The sequence below is a fragment of the Nanorana parkeri genome, unplaced genomic scaffold (genome assembly GCF_000935625.1).
Source record: "Nanorana parkeri isolate BGI_ZX_2015 unplaced genomic scaffold, ASM93562v1 scaffold318, whole genome shotgun sequence".
Classification (NCBI taxonomy): domain Eukaryota; kingdom Metazoa; phylum Chordata; class Amphibia; order Anura; family Dicroglossidae; genus Nanorana; species Nanorana parkeri.
In genome coordinates, this window is record NW_017306586.1 from 1,335,418 (window position 1) to 1,363,406 (window position 27,989).

Below are 27,989 nucleotides of genomic sequence, written 5' to 3' on the forward strand. Positions count from 1 at the left end.
ATCTCGGGCACTTGTTTACTTAACTGTGTCCCAGAGGGAGTGGGCAATATGGTCATCATCGGGGAGTCTGCCAATTTTGTTTATTTAACTGTGTCCTGGAGGGAGTGGGCTATTTGGTCATCATTGCGGGTCTGCCAATTTTCTCCATGGCAGTAATGGAAGGGCAAGAGAAGCTTTGTATTGGACCTGATGTGCTGGTGCTCACTGATTATGCGTCCATCTTTCATGTGCTTTATTACTGTTGTGGGAGCAACGCAAAATCTTAGATTTTCTACCACTTTCAGTCCTGACCATGGTCATCAGGACAGATAAATAGAGCAAATCTTCCCAGCAGTAACCCAGAGAGCAATACAATCTTGATATGCATTGTCATAATGCAGCCACAAAACCTTCCATTATTTTAGTAGTCAGTGTGGTCAATAGCTTTGTTAGACTCATGTGTAATGAGATCATAATTTTATGTGAATGTTATAGAGGATTAGAAATATGGTATTTGGACTTTTTGGGGAGTTTTTTTAACGTTTGCTCTGACCAGTTCTTTAGGCACAAACATACTTCCAGTATAACCAAGCTACTTAAATTGCTATTACTAAGCTGTTTAACAAAAAATCTTGCTTATTTTTTTTACCTCTTATTGGGAAGCATTTTTGATGATCCCTAAAGGAAGATGTGTCCCAAGCTTTACAAGAAGCAAAAAATGGGACATTAACGCAAGTTGTAGCATTATACTCTATGAGCAGAGATTTTAAATAATTATTGGATGTAAGATGGAAAATGTAGTGGGTTATTATATGAATGAAATAGATAATAAAAAATTGTCTACAAAACAGAAAACAATCAAGATATATCATTGTAGCTACTTTAAACTGGTCTATGTAGCTTAAAAGCATTGGAGGGAATTTATTAAGTCTGAAGCAAACACAATCCCAAGCAGCTTTGCATGGCAACCAATCAACTTCTATCAATATCAAAGCTTAACTAAACAAACTAAAAAACAAAACTGATTGGTTACTATGGGCAACTGCTCCTGATTCTGTCTGCTCCAGTTTTGATAAATTCCCCCCCATTGCACTCTCTTGCACCAGTTGCTAAGGATAATTTCAAAGTAGAAAGTAGTAGCTCTGCCTCTCAGTGTGTGTATCTTGATTATAATATATTGCATTGATTGATTGTAGAAAAAAATGATTGCCGGACATTTCTACATGTATAAGGATGCTTTGGAGATTGATCCTGTGTCCCATATCTGACGGTTTAGAACTTTTTTTTTTACAGTTATGTGTTATGCCTACTAAAAAACACTGTAATGAATAATGCGTTGCACAGGGCTTTACAAAAGAGAGTAGAAGGTAAATTGCACAGAATAGCAGATGTACATGTCTAAAGAAAGTGCACTCAAGCAGGACTCTAATCATTCAGTTCTCAACAATTACATCTTTTCATGTGTGATTAGATTAACGGTAACCAGATACATAATCACTGCTCTTGTTTTAGTCTTTTATATTTAAACCCAATAAGAAAATACTGAGGAAAACTGTTCAGAGTGGAAAAGCATACTATACTGTACATTGATTGTTTTCGTATTAGACTGAAAGTGTATCTAAACCAAGGAACAAAAATGTGAAATATTACAGCTTACAATGTTCTTACATATGGTGGCTGCATTTATCTAGTTTGTTTAGGTTATTTTTCCTTTATGTTCACCTGATGATTTTGCCAGTAACAAACTTCATATCCTAGGGTGGCAAAGCTCACCCCAGGCTGCTCTGCTAATTTGGATTACAAACACCTCCGCTCTCCTCATTTAAATAACATGTTGAATAGGTATTATATGGATCAAAGAAAAGAATGAGAAGGCTGATAACATTGATAACATTGTTTGAGTTTTTTTAATTCAGTGCACAGGAAGTAACCTTGTTTGTGAATATTAATGCATTACCTGCTTCAGAACTGTAATATATTATGCAGAACTTTTGCAGAAACTTGCAGCATCCTTTTATGATAAGAATTTTGGTGTCTTCTCTTGCATCTGATGTGACACTAAAATCACTTTTCAGATGTCTCATCTCAGCTGTAGATTGGCATGGTATTCCATGTGGGCAGTAGCACAGAAACATGTTTCTGCCAGGGGATATGTAAGTAAGTATTATTCTGTTACACATTTGCTGCTACTAAATCAATCTCTTAAGACGATGATGCAGACAACAGCTTTTGTTAATCAGACAATTGTTATGGCTTAATGCATAATAAAGTTTATTTCACAATATGGTCAATAGTCTCATAGTTGCTTGGTAGCCTTATTTTAAATTCTTCAAAACAATTTAAAGAAGTAAAAGCAAGCCTCAGCCCCCATGAACTAGTTTAAGTACATAACACGTAACAGGGCCATTTTCAAGCATCTTTTATTTAGTCAGTCACAAATATTCTTCTGATCACAACACGAACTTGTACCAGGTGGAATAAGACCACCTTAAAGGGACTTACTGTTGTACAAGAGTTGGCTAAGGGTCTCACAAGAAAGAAGATAAGTAAATGTGTTTCTGAAAAAACAAAGGTGTTTAAATACTGAAGTGTCAAACTGCTTAAGGACACTGCTAACTCTCTTAATCAATGAGAACACATCTTAAATTATTAAAGCAGACGTTGCCCAATTCAAATTATAGGGTGTACAGCCTAATTGTATCTAATCAATAAGATTGCATAATTGATTCTAATTAGCAAATTAACTTTTTTAATTAATCACTGACATTAATTACTTGTGAGTAAGAGTAATGGAAGTTAGTAAACTTTTTTACAGACTAAGAAGCATTTTCAGATATTAAAACCATTTTGAAGTGCTGCAACAAGATCATCCTTCCATAATAATCAAATTTGTAAAGTCAAAGGAGAATGCTTTTGTTTTGGTGGAATTAAATAGTGAGAGTTGTTATTTTTCTGCAGTCAGAACAGTTTGTTGATATTGTCATTGAAAGAGTGTATTCTGCTTTGTGATGTTATATTTATTTTATTAATTTAAATAGAGTTGAATCTTATTTTTTTGAGATTTACAAAGGACTTTATTACCATTAGTCTTGGACCCCAAGGGAGTTTAGGTATCTAATGTCCTTACCACAATTAAACAGCAAGAAGAGGATGACCTCCCCTTATAGAGTGCCTTGTATAATGATTTACCCCTCCAAGCACTTATGGGATACATTCGCACAGACACAAAGACAAAATTGCCACAAAAAGGAGTTGAGTAGGGGGCCTTTTTTGACCATATATAGTATAGCTGTTTTGCTATATACTGTCTGTAGATTAAAACATTTAAGAAAAGGATTTTTTGTTTATTGTTATTGTGAATGTATGAGTTGTTTTTTTTCTGTGTAATATATTTATAAATGTATTACAGGTATGTATACAGCGCCAACAATTTATGCAGCGCTGTGCACATTCACATCAGTCCCTGCCCACAAGTAGCTTACAATCTAATGTCCCTATCGCACATGCATGCATACTGGGCCGATTGAGACAGGAGCCAATAAACCTTCCAGCATGTCTTTGGAGTGTGGGAGGAAACCAGAGTAACCGGGGAAATCCACGTAAGCACAGGGAGAACATGCAAACTTCTTGCAGATAGTGTCCCTGACTGGGCTTTGAACCGGGGAACCCCAGTGCTGCAAGACAGACGTGCTAACCACTTTTCATTATACACTGGCAAGAAGCTATACAGTTATCTAGTTGATAAGGCTGAAAAAGACCCAAATCCATCCAGTTCAACCTATGTGGTATGTGGGTTTTTAGTCTCCCCATAGCCCTGTACATTTTCACTGCTCTAACACTAAATAACTCCTTCCACAAAGATTAAACTCCTTTCCACAAAGATTAAACCTCCTTTTATTTAATTCTCAAATTGTGTCCCTGTCTGTATTTTTCAGGACCTTGGAGTAAGCACTTTACAATTACTATAATCACTTTTGATATATTTGAACATTGTGATCATAGTCCTTCATAGGCACATCTTCTCCAGAGTGAATAAGTGTATAATATGTTATCATTACTCATAGCTGAGGTCCTCTATTCCTCTAATTCATTTTGCTGACCTTTGTTTTCTACATCAAGAACATATTTCCTGAGGATTAGTACCGAAACTGAACTGCATATTCAAGATGAGGCTGTGTTAGCGTTTTGTAAATAGTTAGAACTAGGGTTGCACAGATACCAAGTACAGTACTCGGTACAAGTCCGAGTACATGTACCGATACTTTTGAGCTCCAAGACTACACTAGAGAAAAATTAAAAAATTAGGACGCAGCTGTCATGTGTAAGGAGCACACAGAGCTCCTGGGATTTGTACATCTCTGTTTTAATGTATGATTTTGTTTTTATAAATATAAATAAAGGGATGCACAGATACCAGTTTTGCGAGTACGAGTACTGATACTTGCCGAGTACTTACAAGTACTGATACATTTTTGTTTATGGTCATGTGACAGTTTTTCTTAAACAATACAGACTAATGATTTCAGGACAATGGTGGAGCGCCAGAGCCAGGTCCCAGCTGCAAACTCTGCAACTCTGTAGTTCTCATGAAAATGCCAAGTATCGGCACTGGTACTCGAAAAGTATCTGTGCATCCCTAGTTAGAACTATAGATTTATCTATTGAATATTTCCTCTTTTTAATGCATGGGGGTATTTATCTAGCTTTGTATTTTGACATTGCATGTTATTTCTGAGTCTGCAATTTACAAGCACCCCCCAAAATGCATAACCTTATATTTCTCAATATTGAATCTCATCTGCGTTGTGGCTGCTCAACCCCCTAATGTATCAAGGTATTTCTATAATGTTACTACATCTTGTGCAGGATTTATTTCCATGCATAGTTTAGCATCATCAGCAAACACTTATTACATAATTCCACCCTCAATATCATTCCTAAACAAGTTAAACAGCATTGGTCCCTGCATAGAACATTGGAGCACATCACTCAAAACTTTAGTCCATTTAGAGAATGCGTCATTTATTGCTACTACTCTGTCCATGAACCAGTTTCCTATCTGTGTACATACAATTTCTTCAACTCTAATAGACTTGTATAGATTCAGTGTTTGTGAAGTACATTATTGAATGACTTATCCAAATTCAGAAAAACTAAATCCACTGGCCTTCCATCATCTAATCTTTTGGTCACTCCATTATAGAAAGATAACAGATTGGTCTGACAAGAATGGTCATTCATAAATCCATCCTTGTTGTTACTCATTTTACCTTTATCAATGATACATTTTGATTAGAGTCCTTTTAATTTTCTCTCAACTTCATAGGCTATTGATGTTAGGCTGATAGGTTGATGTTGGTCTGTAGTTTCCCTATACACATCTGAATACTTTTTGGGATATTGGCACCACATTTCCCTTATGCCAATCTTTTGGTACCATTTCAGCCAGTAAATGGTGTCTGAAAATTAGAAATAGCTGCTTGGCTATAACCGAGCTAAGTTCCCTGAGGACTCATGGGTGTAAGCCAATCTTGACCTGGTCATCTGTTTACATTAAATTTCTCTAACCTGTCTTGTACCCAGCTTTCTGTTAGCCCCAGAGGTACTTTCAATACATCATTATCAGCTAAAGAGAAAAGAAACCTTTTAAAGGCCCATTCACATGGGTGCAACGCATGAAATCAGCCAGAGGAGCTGAGAAAGTCCAGAATGTAAACCATTTTATAAGGAAGAACCTCGCTTTTCAGATTCTTCTCGGTTCCCCTAATTGTAGCTGGGATCTGGAGCTCTGGGGATTTCTTAGAGCTCTGGGTGGGATGAAATCTCCAGTCCTGGGGCAAGGTGTTGCCAATGACCAGTCTGGGCTGATCAGGTGGCTGAGAGCAGCCTCAATAAGAATCCAGACATGAGCTCAGGGGAGAGGTGGTGTGGAGTGTGCTGGAAGCACACGAGGGCCAAGCCAGGTGGTGTGGTGGAGCCACACAAGGAACAGCCATGGAGGCTGGAGGATTTGATAGGCTGAGAGAGCCAGACACACAAGGTGTGTGGAAAGGTGCTGGAAGCGGCTAAATAGTATGACGTGCCACGAAGGGATCTTGTTGAGGCAAACGTAAAGGACTTGGACATTGTGAGTGTGTGGGACAACCTGAGAATGGTGAGCCAATATATGTTGTTATGCTGAAGATAAGCAAACTTTATTTTGTTTGATTGCTGTGGCTGCTAGCCTATTTAGAAAATAAAGACTGTTTCTGTTTAAGAAAAATGGCCGTGAGACTGATTCCTGCATGCTTACCATTGTGAATGTATATATATATTGTAGAGATGAGTGGACTTTTGAAAAAAATTGTAATTTGTGCTTTGTCTGAACCTTTTTAAAAACTGCCTATAACTGACCCTGATTTAGGTTTCTGTGGATACGTGTGTTTTTGTTCTGGCATTGCTAAATGCACCGCATAAGTGACTGTGATGAATAATGATGATAAAGATGACATTATAGTAGTTAGTGAGAAAATTCCAAACACACTGTGGCTATTACAAATGATAGCATGCTAAACAGCATTAAGAGAATATGTCACTAACAGTGAACAAAACATTTTAAATTATGGTGCACATCTTTGGTCAACCACATAAATGAAGAAAACAATAATTCAGAGGTCTGGTAGCTATGCATTTAGGTAAAATCAGAACTATATATAAATATGTTCTTTCATGTCTTTAGTTAATACCATGGTTTCTTTCAGCTTTGATCTTCAAAATCACATAATTCTACCCTTTTCTGCTAGCAAAGGCTCATAGGACTTGCATGTGATTTACAAGTTGCACAACAGAAATAAACTATGTATTTTAAAAAATGTCGCCACTTGGGATAGCAGCTTAACGTTCTGTAAAAGCAGAGGACTATTTTTATCATAATAATAGCAGGTCTCTTCCCATGCACCTTTGGAGCTGTTCCAGATTTTTGTTTTGAACTTCAGATTGTGTCAGTTAGCTTGATGAATACTGCTGTGCACTGGGCAGTTTGATTGATTCTCTACAGTACAGACCAATTCTTGTACCCATCATGTGTTTTACTATGACAGCTTCTTCCAGGGCACTGCAGGTCAATTCTTCATTGCATGTCCTATTTATAGCCTAGATCAGTGTTTTTCAACCTTTTTTGTGCAAAGGCACACTTTTTTCATGAAAAAAATCACGAGGCACACCACCATTAGAAAATGTTAAAAAAATGTACCTCTGTGCCACCTTGATGCTAATCCCTGCTAGTTCTAAGGTCCACCCCAAATCAGAATGGTAGCATGTCCATGTTCTACGAGACTGATATGATATTGAAGTTGTAGATGCATTAGCAATAATTGTTGTGGCTAGCTAACATCCTATATACTATATATTGAAAAATAAATTAAGTTAGCTTAATTACTTTAAAACATATTTCTGTTAATTGTGGTGCACAATGAAAAAAAAACTGGTAGTCCTATAACTATATTGGTGCAATAAGTATCCTGGCCCCTGCCATGCTCCATACTATCATGGAATAATAGTTCTGAAGAAAGGGTACCTCTTCCAAAGCAGCAGTGCAAAATTAAATTCTAATGGGCACCAGATCTTCTGCCCATGGGGGGTGCTGGTAAAGAAGGGAGGGTTATGTGCAACTTACCTGCCACCCCATGGAGAGAAAACAAAGATTTCTTCTCTGATGAAGTGCTAAATGAATCATTCAGACCTTGTAAATGTTCCTTAGTACATGTAGGTATACGAAGGTGTAAAACAAACAAATTACACATTCATTTGATGTTCTGGATTTAAAGTCTATCTCCAGGCCCATTGCAAAGGTTAACTGCTTGTTAATGTCTATGGTTTTGGTGTAAAGCACTTTTGCTTACCTGATCCCTGCTCCTGCAGTGCTCCAAGACCATCACCCGTAGCCACTTCTCAGGCAGCCAGAGGCAGCCCATAGCCCTGCATAGTACTTTAGGATGCTGAGAGACAGTCCACATGCTGGAGTGGGGCATAGAGAGGGGCTTATGCACTGACCGCTGGGGAGCAAGGATCAGGTAAGTAAAAGTCCTCTTCACAATACCCTTAGACATAAGCAAGCAGTTAATCTTTGCAGTGTGGGGGCAGAACCACTACAAGAGTACCTTTTTTTTAGCCATAGATAAGCTTTAACTAAGACGGGCTCCTGCAAAACAAACAAACAGACAGCACCTTGTCCTCGTTTAATACAGTTTAATGAACATACAAGCTGACATAAAATACTACTCACATGGTAATCACTGAATGAATGGTACAAGACAGACCCCACACAAAGCTGCCTTGCTAGATGATTTGTTTCTGGGAATATACCCCTTCCTCATAGGTCTGAGGCACAATGCCTTGTAACATTAATTCAGTGATTACCATGTGAGTAGTATTTTATGTCAGCTTGTATGTTCATTGATTAATAAACTGTATTACATGAGGACAATGTGCTGTCTGTTTGTTTTGCATGTTTTCCCAGTGACCTTTTGATGACGGCAGCCTGCAAACGATTGTTGGTGGAGAATATCATTGGGAGTCTGCTGAGCGCTGTGGTGTGCATTTTTAAGAAGGGCTCCTGTTCATTGCTGTGGGCAGGATCCTAAATGGGGTAGCAAAATCTTCCCTGTGCATGCTTCTCAGATATCAACTAATTACAGTCAAGGAACAGTTTTAGGGTACAGAGAACTTTGTGGAAGTATCTCCCTGGGATTTCTTTCACAAACTTTTATTGGATTTCACATAAATAAATAACAGTCGTAATATAAAGACATGAGTCTGCTGATGCAGCAGCGGTAAATAATTGTAAAGCAGAGCATACTCCAGTCAACAAGTTTTAGGGATACATTTTTATCACCATTATATGTAAAGTTAAGAAAGGATAAAGGCAATGTCATAGTCAAGTGTTCTCACGGCTCCACCAGGACTCAAACATAAGGTGCAAACTGTCTATCAGAAACCGACAAACAATAGCGGTCCTGACAGAAACGATCCCATAAATCCTGCATCAAATGGAACCCGGCAATCAGGTAGGGAAACCACAAAAAACAGCGTACACAAATAATTATTAAAAGCTAATTCTAAGGTAAGAAAAGAAGGAATAGTAAGCCAAAGAAAAGAAAAAGGACAGCAGGAAAAGGAGAGAAAAGAAAAAGAGAGCAAGAAATAGCAGTACAGAAAAAGAAGGCGTAAGAGCATGTTGAAAGCAAAAAAATAAGGAACCTGAGGCAAAGAAAAAAAGAAAAGAAAAAGGAAACAAAAGAAGAAAGGCCAAGTGGGGTTCCCTGAGGAGAACAAACTGACAGGGCTAAGCAGACACCAATGAGGGATCAAAATGCTGAGGGCTTGCATGAGATATCCACGGTCTTCAAATCCTCATGGCATTTTTATGGGTATCTGCTAATTTGTTTATGGGTATCTGATTCAAGACCTCATGAATCATAGTACCCACGATCCTATTCTTTACTTCCAAAAAACAAAGAGCAGGATGATCTGGCAATAGTTTGTTTGGTGGCCATAAATATATGTGTGATCAGAACTGGTTGTCGTTTCGACACTTGTGCTATGGGTCTTTGCAAAAGTGCATCCCAGGGGTTTTTAACCACGTTTTACCCCATAACTGTGTTTACCAATACATTTACTCAGATCCAGAGTCTTTTGGCTTTAGGACATTCCCACCAGATATGATACATAGTGCCTGTGGCAGAGCAGCCTCAAAAGTAAAAAGGGGGTAGAGTAGAATAGTTTTATGTAGGCAAGCTGGAGTGTAGTACCATCAAAACCAAACTTTATAAGAATTATCTAGCACTAGATCATTTCTAGAGCAGGAGGCAACATTATGTCATATCGAAGACTAATCATCTTCAGTGATAGTGGATCCTATTTCTTCCTCCCATTTAGATTGATGTAAAATCTTTCTGATGGAAAATTTAGCAGACAGAGATGACTGAATTAAAGTAATTAGCCCAGTGAGAATGGGAGTCTTTCCAGGATCTCTGCTCGAAGGGGGTAAGGGAGTAAGGAGTGGGGTGAGAGTGAAGTAAGGAAAACACATAATGTTGCTATTGAAGAAAAATAAACATTTCAGACTGCAGTGCAGTAAGTGAAGATTACTGGGGTTTCTTATGATTTTACTGATACTAATAGGATATTTGGTATTGCACAATATACAGTATATGGTGTTATTGTAAAACATGAGGAATCAACACCAATGCTTTTGGGGTACTCCTTTTGTTGGGAGAGTATATCCTGCCAAATGGTGAAGGGCATGTTGGCAAAAGCAAATCTCTGGTTGCCCACTTGCAATATGGATAGAAATCCTCATGCTTGTTGTGCAGTGTACAGGGTGTAGTTTCAGCTTTGAATCTTTAACTATTTTTTTTTTATTGAATAAGCCCCTGAATAAGTGTGGAAACTTTGTAAACATACATGTTTAAAACTATGGAGAGTGGCAGTACCAGTACCCCATATGGAGCAAACTGACCTGATGCTGCAGTTTTAATATATATTATTGTCAACATGACACATTTTCCCAGCCAATGTTAGCTAATGCCAATAATTTCAAGCAGGCGATTGTTCCTAGATTAGCTGACACTTTATAAATAAGCTCTCAAAGATTAGTTTTCATGAACTAATTGCCAACACAGTACTTAGATAATGAAAAGTTATTGTATAACCCTAATTTTGTTCTGCACTTGAACTAATGCCCTGTCCTTAAAGTGGAAGTTAAGTAAAAAATGAATACAATACTGACGGGCAGACTTACACAGTCTCTTCTGTCATACATTCTCCAATCTGCCTATAAGCTTTTTTTTTCCCCTGCACACTAAGCCACACATGGGCAGCCCAGTTTGCAGTCTCGGCAGAATTTCTTTCTTTGCACATGCACAGAGTTACCTCATCTAGCTCATGGGCCGAAGACTCTGAACCCATAAGAAGACTGGAACAACACTGAGCCAACAGTGAGAGTGCAGACATTGCAGCGCTGGAGGGGATCAATTGGGCAGGCAAGTCTGCTATAATGTGCAAATGTGCTGTGCATCCCGGTAGCTTTTTTTTTCTTCTTCTGGCTTTAACAATTGTATAGCCATAATAATAGAGTATAAATAAATGAAGCTGGAGCTATGGTGATTTTCTCTTTAAGTTTATTATTTAACAATGCACTCAATGACACAGAACACTGTGGTCAACAGTATTTTGCACATACTAATTTATAAATGTGATTTTAAATCAACTTTACTTTGCCATGCCATATATACTAAAGAAGGATATTCATTTTTAGAAAACTAGCCCAAAATTGAATCTCCTTTATTGTTATGGTTCTTTAAGCATATCAGTTGACTTAAAATAGACTTTAGCCATCAACTCATACCATAATAGAGACTTTATCTATCAGCTTATAATATAATACAAACAAGAAAATAAAAGCTTTTATAATTATTATTCCAAACAACATCTGACAGCAACCAAGTAACTGTTCTTTTGTAAACTGTGATTAGGTGGAACATGATGCATACTATTCTCAAAATGCATTCACATAAAATTATTTAAAGTTCTTGCTTTGTGGAAAATAGCTTATCTAAATTACTTTTTCTTAACAAAGCGCACAAAAACAAAATACCACAGCTAAAACCTGTAAAATAAATACATGCATAAACAAATACATTTATAGAAGTGTTATTAAAATGTACTGTGTGGTGGTGTCTATGCTTAAAAAGTGACATTTGTTGGTTATTTCTGTTAGTAGCAGCCTCTTTAATAGCTGAACCCTTTACAATTGTCATTACTACTAAAGTGTGGCAAGAAAAAAAGTTGTATTTTATTAATGATTTTATTTCATTAGTCCACTTTGTAACGAATAAATACATGGGTTTTATAATCATTTTCAAAATTTGATAAAGCCTGACCTAACAACCCCCAAAAACTTGCATCTTTATCCACTTGAAGACTGGGGTGTTAAACCCCTTGCCCGTCCAGGCCATTTTTTAGTATTCAGCACTGAGTTACTTTGACTGGCATTTATTTAGTCATGCAAGGCTGTACTGAAATTAATTTTATTGGGGACACATAGAGTTTTCTTTTCATGGTATTTAATCACCTTTGGGGTTTTTTATTTTTTACTATATAACAAAAAAAGTACCAAAAATGTTGAATATAAAAACAGTTTTACCTACATTAACCCTACATTATGTGATGAAACATTTACTATTACCCATATTTTTGGTAAAATATAAAATATGGGGTCACAGGGGGTAGATAGACATCAAATTTTAAAATTGCGCACACACGCAAATTCACAAAAAACTACCACACACAAAATTGGCCATAGGTGATGCTTTAAAAGCTTTTACCGCTCATCAGTTTAGTATTAACAGTGATTGATGGCCCTACAATTATTGCTCATGCTCAGACGTTCGATGTGATATATAACATGTGCGGCACAATGGATGCAATCATCATTTTTGCACGCAGGCGCACCCGATGCATGTTTGCGTGTGTATGTGGGGGCAGGGAACTTGAACTTTTTTTGTCTTTTTATTATTTTTTTTATGTGACTTCATTTTGTATTTTAAATGTTACTTTAATTTTTTCAAACTTTTTTTACACTTAACTTTATTGCTATTACATCGGGGGATAAGAAGTCCGCCAGATGATAGCAAAGAGTATTTGACAGGTCCTATTATGTAGACATCAGGGGTCTTTAAGACCCCCTAATGTCATCTAGGGACTCCCAAAGAAGCTGATGATGTACAGATCTGCTTCACAAGCTACTCTCTGGCTACAGAAGGCAGAGAATGACAGCTGAATGTGGAAGTGATGTAATATACAACAATCCTGCATTCAGAGGCTGGAGGGAGATCAGCAAGAGATTGTGGAAATCTAGGAAACTCCAATCCGGCTGTTTATATACAGCTGAAGGACAGGAAGTGGTTAATAACCTAACTTAGCCAATAAAAGGTATAGGTTAATCTTTAAACGCTCTGCATTATTTCTACTAGAGATGAAAAATTAAAAACATTTATAGAACAAATTAAAGGAAATCTATCACTTATGTCTTGCAGATTGAAAGTCAGTGGCCATATTATTAATTATATTTATCTAGCACCCACAAAGGGATATACATATTCAAACACATTACTCAGGTGCACAATTGTGATCATTTGGTATTAAGGAGCTTGGATTGTCAAGGGGATGACAATCCATGGATTCATGCTGTATACTCCCTACCATCATGCATGTCACACGAAAACTTAGGGTTAATTTTTCCACTCTTCATTGGTCTTGTTCTGGTAATGTCATGCACACTGCTGCCTCTTTTTTCTGTTCATGGCTGTCAGAAGTGGAACTTCATTTTATCTTCCGCTGCTGTAGCCCATCAAGTCTGGTTATGTAAGGATCGCGGCACGTCCGTGCCTTCCAGGCTGGAACGCAGCCTCAAACCAGGAAATTGTGAAAGAGCAGATGCGTTCCAGCCTGGAACGCATCGGCCCGATGACGTCACTGGCACCTCCTCGTTCCTTCCTCCTTAAAACGCCGGCAGACAGTCAGCTCGGTGTTCCACTATAGCTACTGTGGAGTGAGCACCTGCTGACTCTGCCGGCCATTCGAACCCTGGACCCCCACAAACCTGGAAAGAGACAGACAAGCTGTGAGAGGATCAGAACACGGCAGCTTCCCCCTGCTCCGGGACGAACTGAGAAGCCTACAAAACAGCAAGTATCTGTGACATCTATTACTGGACTCGGCTCCATCTGCTGGTGGCTTCTATAATTGCATCTGACTGTCACCACTCTAACCATAGGAGAACTGTGAACTGCAATTACTACCTACTAAATATGTGACTGGGGAACCTTAATATTACTAATTGACTTCATACTGCATGTATGCTTAAATGTTGTACCTCCTGAACTAAACTCCTGCAAGGTATAGAAGAATACCAAAGGACTGAGGTGATCTTGAACCTCAGTAATCCATTGCAACTATTAACCTCTCATGCTCCAGAGAATCTAAAATCATTCTCTCCTTGACCCTGCGTATGCTGGAAATACGCACTGGTCTCTAATACTACCCTCTTTTCTTTACGGTACATGATGGTAGGACTCCTAACTCTCAATTGACAGAGAGAGAGACGCCAGGAGTCCGACACTGAATACCGTTCTACTACACTACCGGCTCCGTTAGTTGTTCCGCAGCTGAGATTCAAACCCTGTCTGGCCAGGCCCTCACAGGTTATTTGTGAGTAGTTAGAAGACTCAGAATCTTATTACTAAAATAGCAGATATATTTATTGAATTGTTGCAGACAGAAGACATACTCCAATTAGGCTGAGCTGCTCCATTGCTCTTATAGCTCTCTGCAATGATGATCACAGGCACATGTAATAGGTACGGCAGCCCCAAAGTAAGGCTGAAAAAGTCAAGACTGCAATTCTCTTTACATACCAAAAAGGAATAGATACAACACATTGTTAAACAGCTAAAATAAAGATTGAATGTATGACCTGACAAAGATTTGCTAAATCAGAAAATCTAATAAGGAAGCATGATTATATGACATGTACTATATAGTATACTTGATAACCATGCTTATTACTTTCTCATAGCTAAATGTGGCTTATTTCTCTAATTGGTGAGTCAATAAGCAACTGATCCTCCACACATCTAAGCTGAACTAAAACTGTAAATGGATTAGTGAAATTCTAATGGCTAGAGCCTTAAAATATAATGATATAATATATTATTAAAATATATGAAAAATAAATATATATGAAATACCGTAATTTAGCACATTATTTGTTATGGTATGAACATTTATTTTCAGATAAACATCAAAATAATCATTTTTTTATTATTATCATCAACACAAAATAAATACTTACTTAGAATACACTATTGATTATTTTCCTTTACTAAAGACTGTGATTCAGTGTATTTATGAACCTATTACTTAATTAGTTGCAAATGTAAATGAGCTACTATACTTAAATAGTTTATTTGCTCTATATAAACCACTAAGCAAATCACATTATCAAGATCCCCCTCTATAGTTGTGTGTATGAATGGCTCTACCAATGTTTATCCAACCAGAAAATACTTAATGTATTAAAGTAATCATGAACATTACCATTACCATAATTGGAGTTGCAGTATTATTATGGTTACAAGCTTACATGGAATCACTATAGAGACAAATCACTAGATATCATAGAGCTATATTAGAATATAGACAACATAATATATAATGATGAACAACCTTAGAAACGCATTGACAACAATACAGGAAAGAAGGTTTTCACTTACTTTATCGTTGCTGAAGTATTTGCTGAATTTCTTTAGTAGTTAAGGTGTTTAATAGAGGGTGCTCCTGTTATCTGAGAAGGAAATATTCATTGTTTCTAAGATTTAATTGCTTTTACATCTCCATCCTATCAGTCATTCTCCATCCTAACAGTAATATTAGTTATGTCAGTTTATAAAAAAATAGTGAAATTCAATTAATATTTTAAAAGCTGCTTCATGAATTAAAAGTCATGTTAAGAGAGAACTAAAGCCAAACCTTTTTTTTTGGCTTTATTCCCCTTTTGCCTCTTTTGGGTCAAAGTAATATTTTTAGTAATGTACTCCTGTGACCCAAAGTCAGCATTTAGCAGGCTACTGTCTGCTATTTGCTGACAGTGCAGAGTCACGCTGCAGCTGGAAAAGATCCTGGGAATTTTGTTGGAATCCACCCCACTGCCTGATTGACAGCTGGCTCTGGCTCTAGAGAGTGCCTTCACCCTCCCCTTCTCTGTATTTCCAATGAGTGCTGGATGAAACAAAGAGGGGAAGGAGAATCCCTGCAGAGAGTGGTGACTGACAGTCACCGCTCTCTGCAGGAAGAAGACCACGATCAGTGGTTTCTGATTGCTCAGCTCCTGCTCCACACTATCCACACTACATGAGCAGTGTCATATTTCCTCTCTAAGTATTGGAAATAGTACATTTTACTCTCCCAATACTTCTCCTTTAAGTGTATTAACTATCTATGCATCCAAGCATGCGTTTGTATGTTGGTGATTTTTTTAGTAATTTCTCAGCTTGCAAAAAATGCAAACATTTGCAAATTCCCATAAATGTAGAATAACTAAATTCTATGGGACAAGTAAAGTCTCTTCCTCAAAAACACAAGACTGCACCACTCTTTATCTTTATTGAATACACCTATGAATTCATAAAGTTTTTATGCACAATAGCAACTCCCACATTTCTTCTACTGATAGGACTCCGTTTCTATACATCTACTGCCTGCCACCTGGGTCTTTATCATTTCTTTGATATTTATAGGTGGATCAGATCATCATTAGTCACCTATAATCATGTGCCAGTGCCAGTTCTCTAGGCTATTGTGGTGGACATTTTTATTACAGTACTTTTTGCATTATATTTACTTTTGCATATACTTTATTTGGTTTTGTTTGATTGTTTGTTATGCATTTTACTTCACTGCGTCATTATTGTTCTGCATCTGCATTCAATATTTCAGATAACTTTTTCATAAGATACACTTATTTACATAATGTATTTGATGATCTGGATTATCGCCAGATAAAGGCCATTTTTGGAGGGATTGCTGGTAACATTACATTTTCAACTGTGGTATAATCCTATCAGATATGATTCCACCCCCAGTAAGGAGAGTTAGATTTGCAGGGGTTGATTTACTGAAGGAAAATAGGCTGTTCACATTGCAATGGAATTTTCACTGTGCCAGGGAATTTACAATTACATTAGCAGGCTACTGCACTCTGTATGCCAGTCAGACTGCTGTACTCTGTATGCTGTACTGTATTTTCCCTACTACTGACCACTGCATTCTGTAAGATTTGCTTTTCTTTATATACCTCAGACTCCTGCACTCTATATGCTGTGCTGTACATCACATACCTCTAACCACTAAAAGCTTAACACTATGTTTTGTACATTACATGCTCTTGACACTTGTAGTTCATATACTTTGTTGTGTGTTACATATTCCAGATCACTGCATACTATACCATATGCTGCATACTGCATAATAATAATCGCCATACACACTACTGCACTTCACATGGTTTTCAGTGCTGCAGCTCTGCTGTATATTCTATATTTCTGAACAGTGTTGATTGCCCCAACAGTTGATGGTTGCTCAAAAGCTTCCAGCTATTTTATAGTTTTTCTTCCAAAAGTGATTTATTTGATAACAGGATACAATACATGCAGCACAATATTACCTTTCGTTCCTGTAGTGGCACTTAGGAGTCTGGTCATGTTTGCCCTGATGACATGGCACATATCCATTGACACACATCCAGCAGAATATTGAAGCTTATCATACTATAATTCTTAGGGATGTTCCAAGTACCACACTTGTACAAGTACAAGTACTGATACTTTTCCAGCTCCAAGATTAGACTAGAGAAAAACTCAAAAGTTAGGAGGTAGCTTTCATTTTTAAGGAGCATTGGCTATGGCGCTCCTGGGATTTGTACATCCATGTTTTAACCCCTGTTAAGGACCATTTCGCTGTCAAGGCCTTGTTTTCGTTTTTTGCACACATGTTATAATACACATATTAGGCCTGAAACTTACTTCAAACCCCCACATATTATATATTTTCAGAAAGTCAAGACCCTGTAGAATAAAATGGTGACAGTTGCAAATTTTTATGTTGCACGATATTAGCGCAACTTATTATCAAACCCAAAAATGTAGTGAAAATGCACTTGTTAAATTTAGTGCCAATATACACAATATAATACCCATGTTTTTGTAAAATATAAAAGATGAGGTTACAACGAGTAAATGGATACCCAAGATGCCCAGGTTAAAAATTGTGTGCGTCCGTGAAACTGCAACAAAATTCAGTACCCCAAAAAGTCCATAGACGACAATGTAAAAGCCCCTATAGGTCATCAGTTCGTGGATATGCATAAATATTGCTCCCACTCTGGTGTGTCTGGCAATACCCAACATGTGTAGCGCGATCGTCGTTTTCCTACGTAAGTGCACCTGACGTGTGTTTACGTGAAGGCGCAACTGCTCATGTGGGCAGGGGACTTTATTTTTTTTAATTATTTTTACATTTTTTAAAATATTATTTTAAAAAACTTTTTTTTTTACTTTACTTTAATTGCTATCGCAGAGGGGGGCTTACAAGCCCCCTATGTGATACCATATTGGTGGTAACAGATCCTCTTTAAGGTGATACTGGGAGTCCAAAAGACCCCTAGCATCACCTTTCATCTTTAAATAAGCTATTGAAGTGCAGATCACACTTTAATAGCCTATTTCTTGGCTTCAGTAGCAGAGCAATGACAGCTCAGGGACCGGTAGTGATGTAATACTCTTTGCTCCTGGTCCCATAGAGCTGGGAGGAGATCGCTCTCCTCCCCAGCTTCCCACTAGCATGTGACATGCTGGTCCCGGGCCCACAGGAGGGGCAGCTGAACCTGTGAAACAAGATGGCCCATAGAAGCGATTGGGCGGCAGATGAGCCACCAGAATCACTTCTATTGTAAAGCCGACAGCCGGCTTTACCATTGTAAACAGAGTCCTGGGAGCTTACTTTTGAACATATTTAAATTGTGCATTTAGTGCTAAAGAATTTATCATTTTTGCCAGCCAGTCTATTAATACTCATATCTCTAGTATCAGGAACTTTATTTTGCTATTTCCTGGTTTTGCTTCAGTGTTTCCTAACTTATCTCCATGCTCTTTGATCAGAGGTGATAATGCTGATTCATTGTCCATTGAGCAGGTTGGACAAAGATGGGTAATACTGGAATTTGTATTGCTGAACAAGGAAATAAGCATATTGCCTGCGTGGCTGTTCATTGGGATACCAGTGGTCATTAATCACAAGACTGGCTGACTTGAATTAGAAATCCCTTAGCAGGTAAAACAGTAAACATGTATGTATATTTCAAATGAGAATTTGACTATTTGCTCAGAGTTTTGCTTTAATATACATTACGTGGTAGGTACAGTGTTTTTAATTTTGTCAGTTTTGTTTCTTTTTATTTGAAACACTGTTGTGGAATCATTGGCCTTGTTGTATTAGAGTCCAAATGTAATTTGTATCTTCTCTAACAGATATACAAGATTGTAGCCCCTAGGGAATAGATATCTTAATGAAATAAAATCAGTTTTCTGTGCTTTCGGCACCTAAACTAGCCTAGAGACTAGAATGTGGTAATAATATTGGATTTTATTTAGTGCTTTGGAAGTCCACATGAAACCCCTCCCACATAAATTCAATCTGTGCTGTTTTCTATGATGGTCAGCTAGTTTGCCATTTACAGAGCTGCTAAACTACTGCTGTTGAGACTGAATTGTTTTTCAGTGTTCCAACTCTCTGGAGACACCAGCCCCTGCTAATCAGCCCCAGACAGTATTACAATTGCAGCAAGACAAATCAATGTCCCATGTTATTCCACATGTCCTTAGTTATTTAGGTATATCATAGAATAAGACAGTCATTTTTGTCCTACTTGCTTTTATTTGTATTATGCGCATGAGCCTTTAGATTTTGTGTGCCCCATGCAAAGAAGCAAAAAAATGATCTTTGAAATATTGTCACACTCTGAGTTTTGCAAACCTGCAATGGTATAAAGTGATGATGGTTTTAACATTTTTAAAGTTTACTGTGAAATAAACAATAACATAAGAAAGCTAAGAGTAATGTAGGAGAGGGGATCTCAGGTGATAGTAGGCAGAACTAAGTGATTATATGTTCACTGATTTGGTTGAAAGAATGAGAAATGGGCATATTCTATTGTGTAATTGGTTCCAGTACTTTGGAAAAAGTTGGATAGTAAATGAAGCTGAGAACAAAAAGAAAGAAATAAAACGTGTATAGAAAGTGTCAAAATCTTATGTTTTATCATTAAATATTGATAAGGCTTTGACAAAAGCTACATATTTCTGTGCAACTTTGACACTTAAAGCAGCATTCTCCGATAATAAGTGTTTGAATTCTTATATGGATATCTGCATGAATAATTATTTTGTGTTCCTAATTTTTAAAAATGAATTAAGATAATATTTAACAATCAAGTGCCACAATTTTACAGTGCTATATGTTAACCACTTCAGTTCCAGGGCTTCTTTTTCCTATAACACTTTTCAGTCCCAGAACATTTTTTTCACTTCAGCAATGTCTTGACTCTGCACCTGATATCTTTAAGGTTTTGTAGTCTACCATAACATATTATACACTGTTTTTCTTAGGACAGATATGACTTTAATTTGATATCATTTTACTTTAGGACAGCTTCAATTCCTTTTTCAAGCTACATTACTATGCATGCTGGAAAAAATCATTGGTTTGCATAAATTGTTAGCATAACATTCAGATAAGATCAAGTTGAGTTGGCGGGGACACAGATCAGCCGATTAAGATTTATGTGTGTGTATTTATATACACACACTGTGTATATTATTTTATTTTCAAAATGTACACCTTTTAAACTTTTTTTCCTTCATAAAGTGCCAGGATGTCACTTGTGATTGCATTTTACTTCAGATGTAAACACAGTAAATGTAAAATGACACTAGGACAAATAGCCACTGCCTCTGATCATTTTAAAACAGCAACTTAAATCTAGTGGTTAAGCAAATGGTTAAAGCAAACTGGGCTATTTTATGGGGAAAAGTATCCCTATCCTTAGCTGGCAAACACCTTAAACTCAAGCTTCTTAAAACAAAGTAGCCCAGCCATTACTAAAACAAAAAAAGAGGTCACAATACAGTACACCTCTCCATCACTTTCTACCACAGACTCACCACTCTGTGATGCAGCATCAGTTGTCTTGCGGGTCGAATAATGCTGTCATTTTTCAACCCCACTGCTGCTGGTTAGTTCCTAGGACCACCTGATATCCTAGCAGCTAACCAATGACTTCTGCCTCCCCAGTCCTGACCTTCCCAGTATTCCTATAAGGAACGGAGGCTGCTGAACAAATATGAGGTAACTCTAGATCATGAAATAAGGGGGAACCCCAGACTATGAAATAAGGAGAAATGCTGGGGACCCAAACTTCCTTCCTTACATCAGAGTCCCCAGGTCCCCCAGGACCCTATGACTCAGATGTAAAGGGGGTCTCTAGGGAAGCTGATATAAGGGGAACCCTGGAGACTCTGATGCAAATTTTTATATAAGGGGGACTCTGATGTGCTGAATCCCCCCTTACATCAGAGTTCACCATTACATCAGAGTCCCCCCTTACATCCGAGTCCTTAGGACTCTGATGTAAAGATGTACAAGGGCTCTCTGGGGATGCTGATATCAAGGGGGACTCTGGAGACTTTGATGTAAAGGGGAACTCTGAGGACTGTGATGTAAGGGCGAACTCTGGGGATTTTAAAGTAAGGGAGGACTCTAATGTAATGGGGGACTCTGCTGAAGATAGTCCCCTCTTACATTAGTGTCCCCCTTACTTTACAATCTCCAGAGTTCCCCTTTGAAATCACAGTTCTTAGAGTTACCCCTTATATCAGTGTTCCCAGAGACCCCCTTTACATCCAAGTCCTATGGTCTTAGTGGACTCTGATGCAAGGGGGACTCTGATGAAAGTGGGAACTCTGGGCACTGAGTTTGCAGATTCCCCCTTAGATTAGAGTACCCCCTTACATCACCATCCCCTGAGTTCCCCCTTATATCAGAGTTCCCAGGGTCCCCCTTAAATCAGAGTCCCTTCATTACTTTTGAGCCAACCATAACATCTGAGTCCTTAGGACTGGGGAAGCTGAGATATAGGGATACTCTGGAGACTCTGATGTAAGGGGAAATTCTGGGAACTCTGATGTAATGCGGAGCTTTGGGGACTCTGATGTAAGGGGAAACCCTGATATAAGGGTGGACTCTGATGTAAAGGGGAATTCTGGGGAATCTGATGTAAGGGAGAATTCTGATGCAAGGGGGAGCTCTGGAAACTCTTATGCAAGGGGGAACTCTGATGTGAGGAGGGGCTCTGATGTTAGGACGAGCCCTGGGGACTTTTATGTAAGGGGGAACTCTGGGGACTCTAAAGTAAGGGGGAACTGTGGGGATTCTGATGCAAGAAGGGCTCTGGAGAGTCTGATGTAAGGATGGTCTCTGCTGTGAGTTTGACTTGCATTTCTGAGTTGATAATATGGTAAATTTAGCTAAAATATGGTTGTCCATTTTTGGAAAGGGGCACATTTTCAGTGCTTGCCATGGGTGCTATTTTTTGGGGATATGCCTCTTGCTGTCACTGAGTTATTTGTCTCTTGTTTAAGAATTGTATAACTGTCCCTTACACTATGTCCTTTGTAGGACACTACCTGGAAGAGAAATACGCATTTGTCCTGATTTTACTCTGTTTGTAAGCTGTAGGTGCAAGTCAAGCAGTGACAATTTTGACAAATGGCTGTGCATTGCTGAGGGGGGTCATGTGGCTAACATCACACTGGATCAGTGCAGTTACACTTTAAAGGAACCACTAAAATGGCCAATTGTAATTTCCATTATAAGCATGTAAAGCAGAGTGACAATGCAGGGACGCAATTGGGATACAGAAAGTTTTGTCACCAGATAACAGGATGTGCCTAAAAATATGCACCTTCATGGCAGGATGACCAGGTATCATTTTAATGACTAATGTAGATCTGTATTTTTAGTAAAAAATTTAAGTTGACTTAAAATTGCATTAATATGTTAAACCTTATATGAGATTTTAGTGATTGGGTTTATTATATCTAAGTGTACATAAAACTGTATAACATGTAAACTATACTTTTCAGTTGTTAAGCAAGTTTTAGCATTCAGGAAGGTTTTCCAGTGCTGAACAATAGCTCTGCTTGAATGCTAAACACTTATTAAATTCATGATTGCCCATATCTGCTTTGTATGCACTTTTCAATCCCAGAGACAGGAAAACCTGTCATTTCAAAGCCTAGTGTAAATGTTCAGCATACTTATAATTTAAGTCACATATAAAATACAATATATTCTGGGCTAACTTTTCTTACTGAAAGTTTTGCACAAGCTACCATTTTTGATTCCTACCATTTTTAAACTGAACTCTTATCTAGCAGCTAAATGTACACTAGTATATATATTTTTAAAATCATATATTATCTTCCCAAATTCCTTTTCACACCAGGATTTAGAAATTTAAAAAAGCCAATAGGATTAGCAAGTAAATGCTCTATTGCATAAAGGTGCCCATACACCTAATTTTCATTCAGAAATCTTCCATGAATGGTCCACCAACGATTTTAATTACTGTCCTCCTGGCTGAATTTCCTCAATCAGTCAAGCTGATTGAATCTTATGAATCTTATGAAAATCATTAGATTAGTGGCGTTTTCGTATGGAAAGAATCTCTGCAAGAACACTGCACATTTGCAATCAAAAATTTGTTCTGTCGATCGATTAAATTCAGTGAGTTAGTTTTGCTAACGAACGATTATCGAAACAACATTGATCTGTGCTTGATGGGCTATTTGAGTTAGAATCGAATGAGGGTTCTTGGCAGCAACAAACATTTCCAATCGAAAATCTTGAGGTGTATGGCCAGCTTTGCACAGGCCTGTCATACTGGGGGACAAGTGTATAGGGATGGTATAATCAATGTGTTGCTCATTATCCAATTAGCAGGCAGGGTTTGGATAAAAGTTTAAGCTGAACAAGGTGGAAACACATATGTGTTCACTGTTTTAATATCCAAAACATTTTTAGTTTTGTACAGTCAATCCTTTAAATTACAGCTTCCACGCTGCATGGCTAGAAAGCTTTTTCATTGTTCAATTTTACTTGTTTCTGGATCAACTCACTAATTGGGCAGTGATGAGATGCTGATTTACTGTTGAATAAGTAATCTTGAGGCAAAGACATGACACAGCAAGCTCCGTTGCTGAACCAGAAAATATGTGTCAGGGCTGTGCAGTATGGTAGGTGTGTGTAAAGCATAAGATGGGTGTTCAAAATTACAGAATTAAAAACCCTTTAACAGGTAAAGCAGTAAACATGCAGTATATGTTCCAAAAAGTCAGAGTTGGGCTTTAACAAACATAGCACGCCTCCCAAGGCCACCATTCTTTTTTCTGTCCTCACTGCTCAAGCCGGGTATACTAAGAATATGTTTGAGTTTTTGCCCTCACCTTGCTGGCTTCTTCTGGCCTGCCGCACAGGCTCAGCCTCTCCTGTTGTGAAGTTCCCTTTGTTCAGGTGGCTGAATGCAATCTTAATAGGGAAGCCTCCCCCATAGCCTTGGAGTTGGGGTGCAGGAAATGGTCTCTTGGGGTCTCTTCATGTTTGGATGCTTCCTCCATGATGGCGGCGGGTTAAACACTTGCTTAGCCTCCTGGTCTTGTGACTCCAGAGAAGAACCGTGACTCAGCTGCATCATCACAAACTATGGTTGTACTGGGATGATCACATGCATGGACAAGCTGACAAGTAGGATCCACTCCATTTTCTTTCAATTAGTTTGTTTTAGAAATACATGTGCTACTATTTCCTATGGCCTTGCATTGTTGCTTTGCTTGGGCTGAATCTTTCTGAATATCTGTTATGTCTGTAGAGCCATTCAGTTTTTCATGTGTGCTTAAACCTTACAGGTACATTACAGGGAAGTATGTGATTCTGTGGAGCTGCTATGCCTTAGCTGAATCTTGCATGTATTTGCCTAAAAACATCCATTGCTGAATGCAGGCTGCTGCCATGTGCTCTGCTGCTAAAGCTTATCTAGATCTTACAGAAATGTGTTTGTTTGCTAACTCTGTCAGCGTCAATCTTGAGCCTTAACTCTTTGGGTGCCTTTCATGTGAGTATTGTGCTGTCACCTGTGGTTCCCCAAGCGTTGTTAATGTTTAAATGTAACTTATGGTATTGTTGCTTCTTGCAGGCCTATCCTGCCTGTAATCTTTTCATCGTGCTATGTATACAGCATTGTGTTAATGACAAGAGCTTGTGGTGCTATAACCCTGAGCACATGAGTTTGTGGCTTCCAGGTTTCAGCATGGCTGTTAGTGTCTAGCAGGTGCTGACAGGTGCTGTTAATCACATCATTATCTTCAGTTTCATCTGTATTTTGTAAAGGTGGCCATACACTTTACAACCATCGCAAGACCTTAGTCTTGCGATGGTTGTAAAGTACTTATAAAAACGTACGATCTGCCCATCTTGGGCAGGCAGATCGTACTCTCAATCATTGCAAGCCCGCCCCCCTGAGGGGTGGGCTTATGATGACTGTAATGAGGGGCGGGCTTACGATGACTGCAAACGGGCAGTGTGCGTGCGCATACAGGCCCGTTCGGCAGTTGTCGAACCAGCAGGCCACTAACTCGCCGGGAATCGTACGATTCTCGGCGAGTTATAGGCCTGCTGGTTTTCTAGCATGCTGGTTCGATGGAAGACGTGCGACCGTACAGTAGAAACGGTCGCACACCTTCCATACACTGCACGATTCTCGTACGATCGTACAGTGTATGGGCACCTTAAGGTTGGATCATGTGTCAATTACCTAACCTCATTCCCCAAGAGACCAGCTACATTCTATAAGGTGAGGGTCAGGTATGTATGAAGATAAAATAAAAAAGAGCGCACAATGCATGGGCATAATAAATTGTACGTTTTTCAGCCCTATTGCCCGCACTGTTCCTCAGAGTGCATATACAGGGGTTAATGGATTGTAAATCTCTCCAGCCCTTTGCCATCACTGCTCCTCAGAGTGCAAATGCATGAACTTCTGGATTATAACTCATCACCAGTACTGCTCCCCAAAGACAGAGTAAGCTGCTCAATTTGGGATGAAAGGTCCGCTTCAAGCCGTGATACAGTGGCTAAATATGCAGCATCCTGCGTCCAGCTAGTGGATTGCATCACAAGAATTGTACAACCTTTAAGCAGTACTTGGCCTACAATCACCTGGCAGGATGCTGTGCCAGGTTTACCCTGCAGGGGCAGCAGTGAATAAAGAGGAGAAGGATGGAGGTCTGAAGCCTTACACAGTGGTGAAGTACTTTATGAACTGTCTGATGCCTTACACAGTGGTGTTGTACTTTATGAACTGTCAATTACTAGCCCAGTAATAGCACTTACTGGCCAGGGCAGTCCATGCTTGGCCTAAGAACGGAGACTGACCTTTTGGCTGGCAATAAGGTCTCAGGGGCATGGTAGTTCTGAATAAATTGACATCAGCAGTGACTTCATAGTGAGGCTGCTATGGATATGCTGCATTGCTCATCCGAGACTGCAATTGCCTTGAGTTGGTACAGATCACACCACACACACCAATATCTAATGTCACGGGGATGGAAGCATTCACAATCCTCCTTTCTTCATTGAAACAACCAAGATTACTCCCTCCCAACAAAAGCAAAAATCCTTTTGAGGGTAGATCTTGTTGGTTATGTGTTCAGATGAAACACTGCAATCTTGAGGAATGCTGAATTAAGTTCTACTTGCTTAGGCCATTACATGAATGGCTATAACATTGTGAAGGAAATTAACTTCTTGTGTATTACAGATAAGCATCCACTACAGCGCCATCTACAGCTCAAAAGACATCAGTACTGGAATTCTGGAACTCTATCTATATAATAAGAAATTTTACTAAATGGATGTGCAAGTTAAAGGAACATCTTAACACTGAATATGTTTCATTTGTGACAATGATTCAGTTTTTTTTATTATTATAACAATAAAACAGTGCAGGGCTATAAAATATCTATTGTAAATATCAGAGGGCTACTATTGTTATTAGACTATAACTGTGCTTAATTTCAAAACCTATATAGCAAAATCTCAAACTTCACCATAAATGCAGATACAAAATCACAATTTTCCCTGTGTGTGTTGTAAAGTAGCCACTGCTCTAAGCTCACTTCCATGATGGACTACAATTTCAATACAAATTAGTAAACTAAACGTGAGATTGTAGTCCATCGCAGGAGCGAGCTTGGAGCTGTGGCTACTTTACAGCACACACAGGGACCATGGGGAACAAAAGTAGCCAGCCTCCAGATGGAAGGACAGTATCAGCTTAAATTTAGAGATGATTTAAGGATCTATAGCCAAGTGATACAGAAATAAGATACATTTTTGTTAATAGTTAAAGTAGTATTAAACTCTAGTATCAAACTTTTTTCAATAATGAATCCAGGTCAAACAAATATAAATTGCCCAGCAAAACATTGCTTTACATTTTTGCCCAAACACTTACAATCATCATGTTTCTATACAGCTGCTCCCACATTTCTCAGCTCATTTTCCCTGAATGTCCTGTCTGGTACAAGATCACAAAGGACAGTGCAGACTCCAACAACTTGTTCATCTACTAGCTTTGAGAAGGGAGGAGAGGGGGCCAGGGGAGAGGGGAGTAGCTTTATTTGATATGTCTGTGTGTTTGTGGAGACACAAACAGTTTACTAATACACACAAGGGTGACTGCATACCACTCTGCTTTAGAAAGGAGTCACTCTAAATGGGAAGTCAGGACCAGTATTCAGGGGACCAGCTGATTCTGCAGGAAACTAACATTTTTAAACATCAAGGAGCAGCATTCATAGTAAGTGATTTCATCAGCATTTGAAATAGCTTAAAATCCTTTTGACTAATATCACTTTAAGGTATTTGAATGCATTTTTAAGATTTAACTTCTGAGCTTAGTGTCACTTTAACCTCCAGAAGAAATGCCAGAGATGACATTGCACTGACTCTGGGCAGTTTGGGATTTCATTTTTTATTGTGATAGTGAAGAACCCTTTAATCAGATGTTTTGAAAACAATCTTTTTTTACCTTAAAGCAAAAAACTGCAAACCATTTGTAACAGACTAAAGTTATCATTTGAAATAGGTACATGTAAATAAAGAAATTACCCTGCTTTGAAAATGCACTAGCTTTATAAATATGCTCCATATGGACCAACTAGTTGAAGCACAATTTAAATAGGTAAAGTGAATGATACAGTGAAGCAACCAATATTTTCATTTCCTAGAGAGCTTACTTT

The 27,989-nt window shown here is 38.3% G+C and overlaps 1 protein-coding gene across 1 annotated transcript in view; it reads left to right on the forward strand.

Annotated features, from left to right (window-relative positions):
- TRHDE (thyrotropin releasing hormone degrading enzyme) overlaps window positions 1-27,989 on the forward strand; it is a gene marked incomplete at its 3' end in the record, with an annotated part of 466,420 nt that overhangs the window by 378,744 nt on the left and 59,687 nt on the right. The window lies entirely within an intron of this gene.